General features: G+C 35.7%; 1 protein-coding gene across 2 annotated transcripts in view; it reads right to left on the reverse strand.

The window, feature by feature from the left end:
• The window catches only part of CLCN3 (chloride voltage-gated channel 3), a 92900-nt gene that overhangs the window by 57619 nt on the left and 16700 nt on the right, over positions 1-18581 (reverse strand). The gene's annotated exons all lie outside the window — the stretch shown is intronic.

Raw genomic sequence — 18581 nt, forward strand, 5'->3', positions numbered from 1 at the left:
TTGTTTTCCTAAGTACTGAATGAGCCAACCCTAAGGTCCACTCCAAGTCAAGGCATTTGTATGAGAAGTGGGGGTAGGAGAGTGAAAGAAAGCACTCAAGTGGCAGTAAAGAGAGTAATTCGATTTGTCTAATACATTATAGTTATTTGGGGTTCTTTTTAAAATCAGGTTAAAGTTTTCTATTTAAAAAAGTTTGAACCTCAGGGGCGCCTGGGTGGCTCGGCCGTTAAGCGTCTGCCTTTGGCTCAGGGCGTGATCCCCACATTTTGGGATTGAGCCCCACATCAGGCTTCTCCGCTGGGAGCCTGCTTCTTCCTCTCCCACTGCCCCTGCTTGTGTTCCCTCTCTCACTGGCTGTCTCTCTCTGTCAAATAAATAAAATAAAATCTTTTAAAAAAAAAGTCTGAACCTCAGAGAAAGCTAGCCCTAATAAAAGGGAAAAGGAATTTGGGAAAAGGGATTCTAGGAAAGAAATATAGGCTAGATAGAAGACTACAATAGGAATATTCTACCTAATTCTGATTTTGGCTATTAACATTTACTATAAGGCTATGGGTGGGTTGTTTTTTTTTTCTGTTTTCTGTATTTTTCAAATTTTGATTTTTTTTAAACAAGCAAAGTTTTGACAATGAGCTAACTTTACCAAATTAACTAAATGTAAATGTCTTCCTTTGCGGTCCTTTGGTAATTTCTACTATTAGAAGACTTTTTAAAAATATATGCCATACAGCATTCTGAATAACTTAGTTTTTATTATACTATTGTTCCATATCTTTATGTAAAATGAAAATCTATCTAAGTTTCCTTGGTATTTGTAGGCACTCTCCTAACTTGTTTTTCCTGATTTACAACTTAGTCTTAAAGGAAAAAAAAAATTAGAGCAAGCTAGCATTAACTAGAGGAGGAAAAATACCTTCCCTATAAAATATACTGACCATGTTGCATAAGTAACTTTTGTCATGTAAGTACAAAATTTTGAATTATTTTTAAAGAACAAAACTTTTGTATATGTATATGAGAATATATAACATATAAATTGTATTTGTATAAAGTCTAGAATGAGATACACCAAAGTCTTAATAATCGTTATCACTGAGGAAGGAAAGAGGTAGAAGTGGGGAGGATCATGGTTCATTTTACTTTATAGTTCCACACTGTTTTAATTTTTAAACAAATAATTACTTACTATTAAAATTTTTAATAATTATTCTACTTCTGTAAAAATAAATCTAAAAGTTAAAAAATTTTTCAAAAGTAAACAAATCTCTCATGCTTAAGGGGTCCATGGCTGCACTTTTGCTTAAAGTAAAAGAATTATTACTCAGGCTAAAGGACTTTAGAAAAGGACAAGGTAGATTGGAAGGTGTGGCAAAAGAGGACTTTGACACAGATTAGGTTTATCAGATTAATAAACTGAATTACAGTCAGCACAGGGCTCAAGTGGAAAGAGAACAAAAGACAAATTTAAGAATTTATAGGGACAGGTAGGGGGTTCAGTAGGGGGATGATACTCTGAATAGAACATCTGAAGAACAAAAACACCGAAGTGGCAACACAGGAAAGGACTTAAAAATTCAGAAGGGAAAGATATTTCTATTTCCAAATGCACCCTCGATTCTAACCTCAACTTGATGTGGGATTTCAGATAAACCACAACCTCTTTGAGGTGTGTAAATCACAGAGGCAGAATAGATGACTACAGTATTCTAACTACACATATATAACTACAGTATTACAATGTTCAATCTTTAAGTCCCTTCTAACACATATGATCCAAGGAATCTACAACATTAGAAGTACTTAAAAAAAAAAAAAAGAAAGAAAGAAATGGGGGCACCTGGATGGCTCAGTTGGTTAAGTGTCTACCTTCGGCTCAGGTCATAGTCTCAGGGTCCTGGGATGGAGCCCCCCTTGGGCCCCATGTGGGGCTCTCTGCTCAGAGGAGAGTCTGCTTCTTCCTCTCCCTCTGTGCTCTGTCTCCCTCTATCGTGCTCTCTCAAATAAAAATAAATAAAATCTCTAAAAAAAAATGTTTTTTGCCTTTAGACCTAACTACCAATTTACAGGAAGTGCAGGAAACAGAGAAATATGTTAAATGACAGCTTAGGAACATAATCAGGAAAACCCAAACTGGGAAACAAATGACCTAATTTCTTCAACAAATACACAGTAAGAAAAAAAAAAGGGGGGAAGGGGGAAACCTATAGAATTAAAGCAAAACAAAAGCCCTAAAAGATGTATCAATCTCAAAGATTTCAAAGTACAATTTTTTTAATGAAACAATTAAAGAAACGTAAAATAAACAAGATATGTGATTTTAAGCAATCATATATTTTAGATGTGATAATAGCCTTTAAAAGAACTCTTATCTTTTAGAGCTACATAATGAAATATATAAATGTACAAGAGCTAAAAAGGGTAAAAACAGATTTTATTCAGGACTATTACAAAAGGGGAAAAGAGATCTCAATACAGAATGTGATTCAATTCCCGATACAACAAGAAGCAGTGGGAATTTATAGCCAAGGAGAATGCGTTGGGGGTGTTCAGTGGATGGAAAATTACTAAGAGGAAATATTTGGGCTAAGGGGGATTCTGGCTAAACAGATCTAACAGAATTCTTGCTGAAGGCAGCCCAAGGTGATAGGATATCACCAGGAGGACGGTGGGGGCTAAGGAACTCAAGGGTGTTAAGGGTACAGGATTCTGTCTAAACCAACTTGACCAAGATTATTGGCCAAAACTGAGCAATATAAAAACAGACTCCTAAGACCAAAGTTGAGACCCAGTTGGGAAAAGAATCCAGATGAGCCTAACTAAAGTCTGATCAAGGTGAGACTCTATCAGTATTAATATCTATCTATCTAAAATGATATGATGCTTCAGATTATTTCAAAATAATAGAAAGAGGTGGAGATGAAACAAAAAGCCACAAATTGATAATTATTTAAGTGTTGAGAACAAAAAGGTACATAATCTCTTCCCTGTTTGTATATGTTCTAAATTTTCTATAAAAGATATTTTTAAAGAAATGCTTATAAATAAAATCACTTATATGAGATAAACATTAACAAAAAATTACATCCTTTACTCCTCAAACTGAATATATTACTACTAGAAGTGTCAGATTAACTTTAGTTTACATTCCATTAAGTATGGCCGTTTTACATTTGACACACTATGTGACATTAAACTTTAACTTGCATTGTCAATTCTCCTCCCTGAGCAAAAGCATCAGAGGGGAAAAAAAAGTAGCAAAGCTTTCAAGAAAGACAATCAAATCAAGCTATACAGTTAGGTGCAAAGTTACTGCAGCATAAAAGAAAGAGGACATGGAAATTCTTCAGAAATGACAAGCCAGAAAATAAACTGAAAAAACACAGAACGCTTTTGCAATATTCATACCTCACAAACATAAAATGTTTTAGTTCTCAACATGGCTGTCTGGTTACCCAAAAATGTATCTTAAGATTAAAAACATGAAGATAAGTTTCTTTCATAAATATCATACAATGATCATTTCTCAAAATCAGAACCAAAAAACACACACACACAAAAAAAAAGAACCAAAATGGCCAGTAATTTTAATACTGTCTAAGCAACTCCTATGCAAGAAAGCTGTCAAGGAGCTGGGTAGCAGAGTTGATTAAGCATCCGATTCTTGGTTTCAGCTTAGGTCCTGACCTCAGTGTTGTGGGATCAAGCCCCAATGTCAGGCTCCACAGTCAGCACAGTGTCTGCCTGAGATTCTGTCTCCCTTTCGCTCTGCCTCTTCCCCACTCATGTTTTCTCTAAAATAAAAAAATCTTAAAAAAAAAAAGAAATTTGCTGGGGCGCGTGGGTGGCTCAGCCGTTAAGCATTTGCCTTCAGCTCAGGTCATGATCCCAAGGTCCTGGGATTGAGCCCTGCATCAGGCTCCCCACTCAGCAGGAAGCCTGCTTCTCCCTCTCCCACTCCCGTTGCTTGTGTTCCCTCTCTCTCACTCTCGCTCTCTGTCAAATAAAGAAAAATAATACAAATAAATAATTTTTTTAAAAAAATTTGTCAAATATCCTCATGCATGTACACAAACTGGTACAAAGACTGAGTAAAAGACTATTTTAAGAGTTCTAAGTTTTATAAATATTGAAATGCAAATATAATATTTATATTAAGCGTAAATACACTAAAATATTCCATTTAAAAGACAAACACTATCTCATTGGATTTTTAAAAGCCAACTATGTAATTATGAGAATATCAGCTAAAACATACCAATGCAGAAAGGCTGAGAGTAAAAAGATTAAAAAAATAGAGCCTGCAATCCCTAATCCAGAGAAAACTGGGGAGCTATAATGATATCAAAGGGCATTTTAAAGAAAATAGTATAATTGGAAATAAAGAGTCACCTCAAAATAAAAGCAAGGTGGTTCAATTCGCCAGGAAGAGGTGACCTAATAACATGAAATCAAAGTATAAGCAACAATTTACAGAATGACAAGAAGTGGTAGTAGACAAATCTACAAATACAGTGAAAATTGTTAATGCATCACTATCACCTGATAGAAACAAACAGGGAGAAAAATCAGTAGGAAAACTAGAGATTTCAACAGTAGAGTAACACACTTTACATGATGGACATAGAGAAAAGCATTAACCAAAAACTTCACATTACATACTCTTCTATAGCATAGGTGGAACACTGACAAAAAAAGACTTTTTCCTGGGCCACAGTGCAAGTCTCAAAAAATTTCAACATGTCAATATTACATGATGTCTATTCTTTGACAACAATGCAATAATGTTCTAAATCAACTTAATCAGAAATTCCTTATATGTCTGGAAATTATTTTTTAATTATTTTAAATTATTTTAAATCAACTTGAAACAACCAGAAATTCCTCATATGTTTGGATATCTGTAAGTCAAAACAGATAATATTATGGAAGTTAGAAAGTATTTTTAATTTGTGATAACGATAATAAAAGCGTATGACATGAAGATAAAAACAGTATTGGGAGGGATATTCACAGCTTTAAATGTGTTCACCTGAAAAGAAGCTTAAAATTAAGAAGCTAACCTTTCTATTTCAATTAGTTATGGGGAAAAAATACAGCAAAATAAACCCAAAGAAAGTAGAACAAAATATGATCAGAAATTAATGAAGCAGAAAACAAATACAAATTAAAAAAAAAAGGCAACGCTAGTCCATTAAAAGACTGATAAATCTACAGTGACACTGAGTGACACTGATTAATAAGGTGACCCGGAGAGAAGATAAGGGGAAAAGGAGCGAAGGAGAAGACAATGAGAGCACAAATAACCAGTATCAAGAAGAAAAAGAAGACTATGGAAACCGCAGGCATTCAAATGACTTAATACCAATAAAATTTTTAAGTAAAAAAGTAAATTTTGAAAAAATACAATTTATCAAACCAATCTAGAAAGAAACAGAAAATCAGAATAGTGCTATAACTACAAAAGATTTTGAAATATAATTTATTTTTTCTTTTTTTTGTTATGTTAGTCACCATGCAGTACATCATTAGTTTTTGATGTAGTGTCCCGTGATTCATTGTTTATGTATAACACCCAGTGCACCATGGAATATGTGCCCTCCTTAATACCCATCACAGGCCTAGTCCAATCCCCTAACCCCCTCCCCTCTGAAACCCTCAGTTTGTTTCCCGGAGTCCATAGTCTCTCATGGTTCATTTCCCCTTTCGATCCCCTCCCCTTCATTTTTCCCTTCCTTCTCCTAATGTCCCCCATGCTATTCCTTATGTTCTACATAAAAGTGAAACCATATGATAATTGTCTTTCTCTGCTTGACTTATTTCACTTAGCATAAAACCCTCCAGTTCCATCCATGTCGATGCAAATGGTGGGTATTCATCCTTTCTGATGGCTGAGTAATATTCCATTGTATATATGGACCACATCTTCTTTACCTATTCATCTGTTGAAGGGCATCTCGGCTCCTTCCACAGTTTGGCTATTGTGGACATTGCTGCTGTGAACATTGGGGTGCATGTGCCCCTTCTTTTCACTACCTCTGTATCTTTGGGGTAAATACCCAGTAGTGCAATTGCTGGGTCATAGGGTAGCTCTATTTTTAACTTTTTGAGGAACCTCCACTCTGTTTTCCAAAGTAGCTGTATCAACTTGCTTTCCCACCAACAGTGTAAGCGGGTTCCCCTTTCTCCACATCCTCTCTAACATTTGTTGTTTCCTGCCTTATTAATTTTTGCCATTCTAACTGGTATAAGGTGGTATCTCAATGTAGTTTTGATTTAAATTTCTCTGATGGCTATGATGTTGAACATCTGTTGGCCATTCATATGTCTTTTGGAGAAGTGTCTGTTCTTGTCTTCTGCCCATTTTTTGACTTGGTTATTTGTTTTTTGGGTGTTGAGTTTGAGAAGTTCTTTATAGATCTTGGCTAACAGCCCTTTATCTGTAGTGTCATTTGCAAATATCTTCTCCCATTCTGTGGGTTGCCTCTTTGTTTTGTTGACTGTTTCCCTTGCTGTGCAGAAGCTTTTTATCTTGATGAAGTCCCAAAAGTTCAATTTTGCTTTTGTTTCCCTTGCCTTTGGAGATGTGCTTTGAAAAGAAGTTGCTGTGGCCGTTGTAGAAGAGGTTACTGCTTAAGTTCTCCTCTAGGATTTGGATGGATTCCGGTCTCACATTGAGGTCTTTCATCCCGGAGTCCATAGAGTTTATCTTTTATTGATTTAGAGTTTATCTTTGTGTAGGGTGTAAGAGAATGGTCGAGTTTCATTCTTCTGTATATAGCTGTCCAATTCTCCCAGCACCATTTATTGAAGAGACTGTGAAATATAATTTAAAACCTCCCTACAAAGAAAATTCTAAGCCTGGAGTTTCAATGGCAAATTCTACCAAAATTTAGAAAAAAATAATAATGCCAGCCTTTCATAAACCACTCCAGAGACTAGAAAAAGAAGGCATCATCTACAACTCACCTTGTGAGGGGAATATAACCTTGATACCAAAATGAGAACAGAATGACAAAGGAAAGCTACCAGCAATATGTTATGAACAGATGCAAAAATCCTAAATAAAAGTAAACCAAACCCAGCAATTTATATATAAAAGAAAAACCTAAAACAATACACTACTACTACATCAATGATCAAACTGAGTTTATACAAGGAATGCAAGTTGGTTTAAGCATCTGAAAATCAACTGTTTATTAATAGAAAAAAGGAGATATAAATCAAATGGTTATCTCAAAAAATGGAAGGAAAATGATAAATTCAATGACGATTCATGATTTTAAATTGTATATTCTTAAATCAACTAGGAATGGATGTAAATCTGTTTAATATGATAAAAGGTAACACAAAAGTCCAGATTAACATCATACTTAATTTTGAAGGTGAATACATAATGGTGAAACTTCAGGATCAGAACAAGACAAAAGACGCTGGCAATCACCATTTCCATTCAACTGTTTACTAGAGGACCTAGCCAGTGCAGTTAAGCAAGAGGGGAAAGGACAGGGAAAACTATAAAGACTAGGAAGAAACAAAATGGTCACTATTTGCCAATGATAGGACTATATTCTTAAAAGACATCACAAATAGGTCATTATAATTAGAGTTATGCAAGGCTGACGAACTTTTAAAAATCAATATTCAAAAGCTGTATTTCAAAATATGCCAGCAGAAAGAATATTAAATTTAAAAAAAAATGGCAGTAAGTACCAACAGCATTATAAAAAATACCTAGAAATGAATGTAACAAATAATGAAGCCAAAGGGCCTAGGAATGAATAAAACTTTATTGGAAGACATTTAAAAAGACTCAAGTACACAAAGGAGTATACCATGTTGAAGAATTAGATTCAAACAGAACTACAGACTCTATTAAATGCCAATCAAAAACCTGAAAAAAGACTTTACCTCTGTTTTGACCTTAGTCTGTACTTTCTGATTAAGTTCTTCTTTCCAGCTTAAGAAAACGACCCAATGGGCAAAGCATCCTGTAATGGGAACTGAAACTACCCCTCAAGCAATAATAACTGCCCTGACACCAGCAAGACCTCACATTTTTTACACCAAGACAATCATCAACCTGACTGACCTTTACAGCCCAAGTTGCATGTACCCATCATCCTCTGTCCCATATTCTCCTTATATAAACCTAGAAGTATTCCCTGCACTTTGGAGACAGTCTGAAACGTTAGTCCACTATCTTCCTGGCACTGGCCTCATTGAAATAAACTCCTTTCTTGTTTAACCATCACTTGTCTCAGGGCCTTTGAATTTGTCAGCGGTAAGTGGCCAAACCTGGTCTGTTTGGGACCCCTGGAGCCAGGTGCTCTTGCATCCTTGGGCCCTAGTTACAAACCCAACAGGGTTTTTTATGACAAATTACACTAAAATTTACATAGAAATAAAAAGGCCCAACAATAATCAAGACAATCGTAAAGATAAAGCAGGAGGACTTGCTTTACCAGATACTGAGACTGTTTTAATCACAGTAACGTTATAAACAGAATGCTTTTGGTGTACAGCTAAAATAAATAAAACAATCACACAGAATAAAGAGTCAAGAAATAGATCCTCCTACATATGAGCCTTCATATATAGCAGAGGTTGCACTATAGAAAAATGAATAAAAAATGATTTTCTTAGTAATTGGCATTAGGACAACTGGCTATCTATATGGAAAAAATTAAATACACCCTAATCCATTCACATACACACACACACACACACACATACACATACCACTAAGGTAATTATAGATTGAATTGTGAAAAGCAAATATAGCTCTTACAAAATAATACAGAAAATATTTCATGATCCCAGGGTAGGGAAATTTTTCTTAAGACACAAAGAGCATTAGCCATAAAACTAAAGATTAATACAGAGGACCACATTACAAGTAAGAATATTTGTTCATAATTTGTCCATTAGGAGAATGCCACAGACTGAATGTTTGTTTGTATCCCACCAAATTTTTATGATGAGAGGTAATCCCCAATGTGATGATATTTGGAGGAGGGACCTTTGGGAGGTGATTAGGTCATGAGGGTGGTCAGGAATGGGATTAGTGCCCTTACAAAGAGACTCCAAAGAATTATCTCAAGGACACAGCAAAAAAATGGCAGACTATGAACCAGAAGCAACCCCTCCACACCAGACACCGAGTCTGCCAGTGTCTTGCTCTTGGACTTTCCAGCCCCCAAAACTGTAAGAAATAAACTGTGAGCAATAATAAAACTGAAAGCCAAGTTTGTCATTTAAGCCACCCAGTCTATAGTATTTTTGTTTTATCAGACCAAATAGACTACAACAGAAAATGAAACAAGACCCACAGAACAGAAAACATTTTTAACAATATGACCAACAAAAAGCTTGTACATAGAAAATAAAGAACTTTTACAAATCTCTCAGACACATGAACAGAAAAACGGGCAAGTGACTTAAAATAGGTACTTCAAAAAAAAATTTTTTTAATAGCCAATTAGCATGGGGGCGCCTGGGTGGCACAGCGGTTAAGTGTCTGCCTTCGGCTCAGGGCGTGATCCTGGTGTTATGGGATCGAGCCCCACATCAGGCTTCCTCCGCTATGAGCCTGCCTCTTCCTCTCCCACTCCCCCTGCTTGTGTTCCCTCTCTTGCTGGCTGTCTCTATCTCTGTCGAATAAATAAAAATAAAATCTTTAAAAAAAAAATAGCCAATTAGCATGAAAAATGCTCAACTCCTTGGTGACCAAGGAAATGTAAATCAAAACCACAATCTGAATCTATTACATAGCCAACAGACGGACAAAATTAAAACTGTGACAATATCAAAAGGTTGGTGAACGTGGAGCAAAGGAAGCTCTCAAACATAGCTCACACGAGTGTAAATGGGAACACCACTAGGGAAAACATAACCTATGCTGCAACAAATTCACTCCAAATGAAATTTATGTGCATATCCACCAGAACGAATGCAAAATAATCAAAGTAGCACTGTTTGTAACCACCAAAAACTGCTGCTAATTCAAAGATCCATCTGTATTAAAACAAACAGGTAAACTATGGTATATTCATAAAAAAGAATAATATAGTCTAGAGCAACATGGCAACAAACACCTACTGCCTGCAATATAAAAGATTCTTGAAAATCACATTGCATAAACACAAGCAAGAAATACATACCATATAATTCAATTCATTTAATAATCTGTAATTTTCCAAAACAGGCAGTGCTAAATTATAATTTCAAGGATGTATACTTAGATCACCAAGCCATAAAGTAAAGCAAAAAACAAAAAGTGACTAGACAAAGAGAAAATGATATTTACCTCTAGGGAAAGGAAAAGGGTTACGATTGTTAAGGTACACACAGGAGGCTACTGAAGTATGATAATGCTTTCTTTTCCTTTCTTTTTAAAGACTTATTTATTTATTTGAGAGAGAGAGAGAGAGAAGGATAGAGCCAGAGAGCACATGCATGCGCACACATGCCCATGACTGGGAGGAGGGGCAGAGGGAGAGAATCAAGCAGATTCTGTCCCCACCCCCCCANTGTTCTGGGATCGAGCCCCACATCGGGCTCCTCTGCTGGGAGCCTGCTTCTTCCTCTCCCACTACCCCTGCCTGCGTTCCCTCTCTTGCTGGCTGTCTCTCTCTCTGTCAAATAAATAAATAAAATCTTTAAGGAAAAAAAAAAAAAGGATGCTCAACCAACTGAGCCACCCAGGAGCCCCAGTGCTTTATTTTCTTAACGTGGTTATACTGCAAAAGTGCCTGCTTTGTGATAACTTATTAAGCTATAAAATTATGCTTTATGTATCTTCCTGGTATATGTTACATTTCACAATTCAAAAGTTTGAGTTAGAAATTTATCCTATCTTTAATTCTATTAACACCTAATGTGGATTTATTTATTTTTTTGTTTCCCTACCCTAACCACTCTAGTCTAATCTTATATTTATTTAGAGTCTCAATCAGTTACAAAACACAAGTTTGTAATTAGCTCCATTGACTTTTCTTTGTTCTAAGGACAGCTTCTTCCAAGGATTTCCTCTAAATGATGGTATTTTGGAACTTATGAATTTACTTCAGCATATGATTTTATAGGCTTAAGCTCATAACTCCTGAAAGCTTTTTCAAATAGAATTCTTAATTGGAACCACAACACAAAACATGATTTAACCAACTATTTTCTTGATTCTCCCAAGAACAGTTCATGGGTAATGTTCTACATGCTCAGGAGAAATGTTAATTTATTACTTCATGAGAGAGGTAGCGTACACACATAAAAATCATTCCTTAATTCAATTTCAGTTAACTTTCTGCAGACTTTAAAAAAAATAATTTCATTTTTTGTAGATCAATGACAATAACTGTAGTTGATATGTGAAGTATGAATCATCAGGTTCAATATATTGCGATCAAAACTAAGCTTGCTTCTTTCCAATTATTTTTTTTAAAAGATTTATTTATTTATTATTTTACAGGGAGAGAGCACATGCATGTGCATGTATGGGGGTATGGGCAGAGGGAGAGAATCTCAAGCAGACTCCCCCCTGAGCGCAGACCCCATTGCTGGGCTCGATACTGCAATCCTGGGATCGTGACCAGAGCCGAAACCAAGAGTCGGACACTTAACCGACTGAGCCACCCAGGCACCATTTTGTGATGACAGTCAGTATTTGACTGGCTTTCCATTGGTATTTTAGGTTATTTTTATCAAGGTATCACTTTACAATACCAAGTTCTTTTTCTTTGTTCATTAGTAACATCTTCAATTACAGCACTTCATAAACTTAGTATGGGTTTAGTTTCCCCTAAATGTATTACCTCGCTCTTACACAAACACACAAATTAGGGAAGTCCCTCACTCCACACATATTAGGTAGGTGAAATAGGCTGCTCTGACTGAGTGACCTGGAGATGCAGGTGCAGAAAATGTTTACAAGGCAGTTGCCAACAGAATATAAAGAGTGTCAACTTTATTAAGAACATGACACTGCTTAGAATTATCACATGAACCTTAGAACTATTTATTTCTAAAAATAATTCTGAGTAGACCACTTGAAAGAGTTTTGACCTTTTTCCAATAGATAGCCATTAAATGATAGTGGTAGTATTTTATTAACTTAATTTTAAGAATTTCTAAAAAAACTCTTTACCAAGAAGATTCATGATATAACCATCTCATGCTTTTTAAAGGCTTAATAGTTTAATGTTGCCAAATTCAAATTTGTTTTAAGATTTTATTTATCTGTTTATCCTGGGGAGGGAGGGGAAGGAGCAGAGGGAGAGGGACAACCTGACTCCTCACTGAGCCTGACACGGGGCTCAATCTCATGACCCTGAGAACACGACCTGAGCTGAAACCAAGAGTTGGACGCTCAACCAACTGAGCCACCCAGGTGCCCCAACAAAGTCAAATTTAGAGCCAAGTGCCTCATTACTATAACAATGGCATCGATGTTATCTGTACATGCCAGATAAAATGGTAAGACTAAAATCAACCTGTCATCTACTAAGGACAACATGCAGAAACGTAACCTTTAATAGCAAAGTCAGATCATCCTAACTCAGAATACGTTTCTTGGATTTCTCAGTTCTACCATAACTTTACACTCAGTAATTTCTTTTTGCCTATAAATCCAAATGCAAGGATACTACATTTACTAAAAAATTACTCCTGGATTACTTTATTAATTTTTTCTACCTGCAGTTGATATTAAAGAACTTCATTATTCTTACTCATAGAAAATAACCAACTCAACTATCTTAGCAGCATTCAAACTTTTTACCTTAGCAACCTTCAACCATCAAGCACCTAGCATGGTGTCTGGCCCAAAAGGAGGCTAATAATTATTTGCTGAAGGGAATATACACAGAATTGAGTCTTGAATAAAATACCAAAATTATCAGTTATCTATGGGAAGTAGGATTATGAAAGATTTTCTTTTACTACCTTATATTTTTATCATTCGCATTTCCTACAATAAACACATTTTGCTTTTATTATTTAAAAGTTAACTCTTCCCAACTCATTTTTTTAAATAAACTTTATTTTGGATTAATTTTAGATTTACAAAAAGTTGCAAAGACAGTACAAAGAGGTCCCAAATACCTCCCACTCAGTTTCCTCAACCGTTAACATCTTATATTTCCATGGTACATTTGTCTAAACTAAGAAACTGACAATGGTACGTTACTATTAAGTAAACTCCAGACCTTACCTAAATTTTACCGGTATTTCTATTAATGTACTCTTCCCATTCCAGGTTTCAATCCAGGATACCACAATGTGTTTGTTAACATGTCTCCCTAAACTCCTCTGGCCTATGACAATTTCTCAGTCTTTCCTGATTTTTCACGACCTTGACTGGTTAAGTATCCTGCAAAATGTTCCCCCAGTGCAAGTTTGTCTATTGTTTCTCTTGTGGTTAGAGTGGAATTATGGGTCTTTGAAAAGAATTATCACAAAGGGGAAGTGCCCTTCCTGTCACATTTTAGGGGTATGTAATATCCATATGACATCACTGGTGATATTAACCTTCATTACTTGGTTACAGTAGTGTTTGCCAGGTTTCTCCACTGCAAAGTTACTATTTTCCCCTTCTTTTCCTACTCTATTCTTTTGAAGTAAATCACTAGGTCTAGCCTACCCTTAAGGGAGAAGAAGGTAGAAAGTAAGCTTCCCCTCCCTGAGGGTGGAATATTTACATAAATTATTTGGAATTCTTCTACAAGGGAGACTGGTCTCTTTTCCTCCATTTATTTATTCATTCAATCATTTACATCAATTTATGTCATTTACATCATATATATGTGTTCATTTATATTTATTTTATACTTTGGTTACAGTCCAATTGTGCACTATTTATTTTGTTGCTCAAATTGTTTCAGTTTTGGCTATTTGGAGCTCTTTCATGTTAGTTCCTTGGTCAATCCCTCATCCTTCTGTGTTTTTTTTTTTTTTTTGACACTTCCTTACTTCCGGTACTACACATAATCTGGTCTCATCTTGTATATTCACTGCCCAGTTCCAGAATCAGCATCTCTCCAAGGCAATCCATTATTAAGTCCTGGAGTTAACCATTTTAGATTTTTGTGAACCCAGGATAATCTATCTGAATGTCATGATGTACTCTGAAAGCTGCGCAAAGTGTAAAAAAGTTTAAACTTTGAGCACCCAAGCCAAAATTACCACAAATGACCCTCATACATAATAGCAACATTTCCACCATTTCTTTTACCATATTCTTTTTTTTTCCCCCAAAACTGAGCTGAGTTGGGTGGGTAGAACAGATATTTTGCATTCATTTTTCAGATAAGAAAATTGAGAAATAGAAGTGATAACAATGAGTAATGTCAGGGAGCCGGATATTGATATAGCCAATATCTTCTATCCTCTGCCTCTCAGACAACACCACCACTGTGGTGGGCCCCTGTGCAATACAGCTGTAACAATACGGGTATACTCATAGTTCCTGCTACTCCACTGAAAATCCTATCGTAGGCTTCCTAGGTGTCCAGTTAAACCAAAACTTTTCTCTATATAGCCATATTAGTTCAATAAATAAAAAGGAAAAAATACTCCTAAAAATCATAAAAGATGATTGGCAAATATAATAGATTTTTTTTTATAAAACAGCAACCTTCTAATAAGCTTCTGCTGTGTGCATACCAATATATTAAGCATTGTAAGAAGGAAGGATAAAATAAACAGCATATGTGGCTGTCCATGATATACTAATATCCTGTCCTCACGAAGTTTAGATATAAGGAAATTAAGATTGCTCATCAAGAGTTAAAATATGTAGGGGCGCCTGGGTGGCACAGCGGTTAAGCGTCTGCCTTCAGCTCAGGGCGTGATCCCGGCGTTATGGGATCGAGCCCCACATCAGGCTCCTCTGCTATGAGCCTGCTTCTTCCTCTCCCACTCCCCCTGCTTGTGTTCCCTCTCTCGCTGGCTGTCTCTATCTCTGTCAAAATAAATAAATAAAATCTTTAAAAAAAAAAAAAGAGTTAAAATATGTAATCAATACATAATGGATCAGCTCTAAAACTATGTAGACAGAAAAATAAACGACATACAAGCCAACAAGATTTACTGGGATAATTACACTGACAGAAAGTACAGCTTAATCTAGGAGGAGGGCAGGCTATAAAGAAAAAGGCAAGTAAGGAAAGTTAAGAAAGAAAACACAGTAATACAATTAACTACATAGGAGGGGCCTTAGCCCCAACCTGAGAAGTCTGGTAAGGCTTTCCAGAGAAGTGAGGTCTAACGTGAGAAGCAAAGTACAAGTAAAAATCAGTATATGGGCAAAGGAAGCATGTTCAAAGACCTGGAAATAAGACAGCCGGGCACAAGCCCAACCCTAACATTTACAAGGCCTACACCAAGAGTACAAAGGAAGACCCATTTGCCATGTGAGTAAATATTTAAAAGTTATAAAGCAAGTCAACAAACTATTAAACATATTCTATCCTCCTACATTGGCAAATACACCTTACAATGACTTGCAAGTTTCAGCTCAGTTCTGCAGATCTGTAGCCAAGCTGGTGACAATTTGGAAAACACTGCAAAGCATGAAGAAAATTAAAAGCACCCAAATTACATCACCAAGAGAAAAATCATTATTCTGGTGTATTTTCCTCCAAAGGTGTGTGTGTGTGTATATATAAAATATTTTAAGAGAAATGATATCACATTATATATAAAGATTTTGCCCTTTTACTATAGGCCCTTCCACTCTTATAGCTTATAATACAAGTCACCTTATTCAGTTACCCAATGTGCATTTTGTAGCTGGCTTATCTTAAAACAGAATTCACAATGTGGGGTCAAGTGTGTTCTACAGACCCCCGGAGATCCCCAAGATCTTTTTCAGGGGATTTATAAGGTTGAAACTTTTCATAATAATACATGTATTATTTAAATGATACATATGTATCAGTTTCCTACTGCTAATGTAACAAATTACCACAAACTTTGTGGTTTAAAACAATACAAATTTATTCTCTTACAGTTCTGGAAGTTGGAAGTCTAAAATCAAGGTGTTTGCTGGGCTACATTGCTTTTGGAGGCATCATTAGTATATAGTAGAGACAATTATTTATGAAATTCTCACAGGATTCATAGATGTATTTGGAGTATTTTGGATAGACGGATTGTACAGAAGGTTTCAGAAGTCACCAGTGTGTGTGTATTTATTTTTAATTTATTTTTATCTATTTATTTTTATGCTGAGGGTTTGTTATAGATTAGATAGCAGAGATTTTAGAATTATCTTTTCAAATTATAACAGAGCTATTTACTTACATTTAGCCAGTTTTCCTTAGGAAATTGAAGAGCCTAATAATGCCTAAGACTGAATAGAAGCCACCAGAAGGCCTCTTAATGAAAAATGCAGCTTAGATGTCTTTCATGAAAATATTTTGTATCTGCCAGAAGATAGAGTCCAAAATATCCAACGGGAAAGGAACACAGAAGAAAATAGAAATAGCTACTATACACTAAGTCCTTACCATGAGTTAGTTACTGTGCTAAAGATTCTATATATATTATTTATGTATTAAGGTCTCTACACACACTTAACTCTCAGAGCAATCACTTAAAAAGTACTATTAGGCTCTTTAAAGAGGAAAAAACAAAGGCATAGATAGAGAAGATAAGTGACTTGCAGAAATAATAACTGGCAGAGCCAGGATGTAAATTCAGGTCTACAACTTAAAAGCCACTAAACATAACAAATCTTCATTCAACACGTATGCCAAAAAACTATCAGTACTTTGCAGTGATTAACTCCTTATTTTTTTGGTATGCTAAAAAGATACGGAGTCATGAAAGAATATTTAATACCCAACTGCTTGTCCTACTGTCCACTTCCATGTTCCCCAGATACTTAGCAGACACAGAAACAAGCTCTTCCCTCTGACATCTGCATCTGCCCTAGCCCATGAGGGCAGATCTAATCTGAGGCCCCCATTTCTTCTAGGATATTACCCTTCCAATTACTGTTAACAGGACCATATCAGCTATACTGTAAGAAAGGATATCACTATCTTACAAAAGAACATTCACCATCTCACAACATACTACGTTTTCCTACTGCTGGGACTTCATGTGTTATCTCCTCTTCTAGAATACTCTTCGCAATTCTAAAGGGGTATCAAAATAATATCCTTTTCCTTCAAAGTGTAACATCTAAAATCTGTACCACCCAGTTTAATACTTACATAGTTACTGTCAACTGCTGTTCCACATCTTGTACCTTCAACTAGACTACCTTCAAGGACAGAATCTATATGGAAAACACCAATGGCTGCTTACCCTACAGTACTGCAATTTCTTCCTTGCTAACAGAATTTTAATTTTGTTTGGTTGGTATTGTGCCTAACTCCAAGGAACAAATTACGATTGTTCTAACCAGTCAGTAATCCCATTCTTCGTCAGTGATCAGTCTAGGTTTGGGCATATGACCCAATTCTAGCCAGTGATATAAGAAGAAGTCTACTGATATAGTTCTAGAAAAAGTATCTTCTCTGATAAGAAAAAGAGCACCAAAAAATCCTTTTTTGTACCCTTGCCCATTCCTTCTTAATTGGTACTCTCTCCTATCGAAAATCACAAAGACATTATCAACATTGATGGCAGTGTGGAAAGATGGAAATAGTTAGATCCTCCTAGGGGTTTTACTTCCTTGAGTTAATCTTGTATCCCATGTAAAGGGTGAAAAAGCTACTTAAACACAGAAAAATGGGTACACTATTAAACGTCACCTGATTTTCCAAATTATGAATACATGTGTTTATCTGGTTTATAACTTTGTAATTAAAATTAGGAAAAAACACACTAGTGATGAAGAGAGCAAATGACTAATAGAGCAAAATACTGTATTTATTTTCTTTCTGTATTTATTTATTTTTTTAAATCAAAGAACACCCAAAACTGCTAGGGAGCATACAAGGCAGTGAGTACTTAAAGTGTCAAGATTCTGAAAAAAAAAAAAAAAACAAAGCAAGTAAACAACAGTATGAACCACTTTTTGCCCTTGGGCCTTTTCCTGATTCATAAGTATAGAGACTGAGAACCCTCGCAGAAAGTGAAAGTGGAGAGCTTTTGGCAGTCTTATGGGGTTGAGGAGACAAGATTTGAAGTTCAGCAATGTGGACCTGAATGGCCCAATATTCTGGAGAAAAGATACAGATAGATCATTCTATGATACTTTCCCCTCAAAATATTTCTGGTTCCTAGATTTTATGAGCAAGAGGTTGAGAAACTAAGCAAAAAGTGGTTAAGAAACTAAATTGATAAGCAAAGCTGTCAGTAATCTCAAAATGCAGGGAGATAAAAACTAAATTTCAGCACTCAACGAAGAGGAGTCCTAGTAAACACATAGCTTTCTACGAAAATCCTCAAGGGCTATGCCCTAAAAATAAAGTAAGTCAAAATATAGACTACCTCTTAGAAAGTCTGAAATCATGCTGCAAATTCTCTTGATCTTTAATGGGATCAATGTAATTTGCTCCTAGACTACCTGTCTACCGAGAAAAAAATTAAATACACTGTGGTGAAGATATCAACATCCAGAGTATCCTAAATTT

Source organism: Ailuropoda melanoleuca, chromosome 5 (genome assembly GCF_002007445.2).
Source record: "Ailuropoda melanoleuca isolate Jingjing chromosome 5, ASM200744v2, whole genome shotgun sequence".
NCBI lineage: Eukaryota > Metazoa > Chordata > Mammalia > Carnivora > Ursidae > Ailuropoda > Ailuropoda melanoleuca.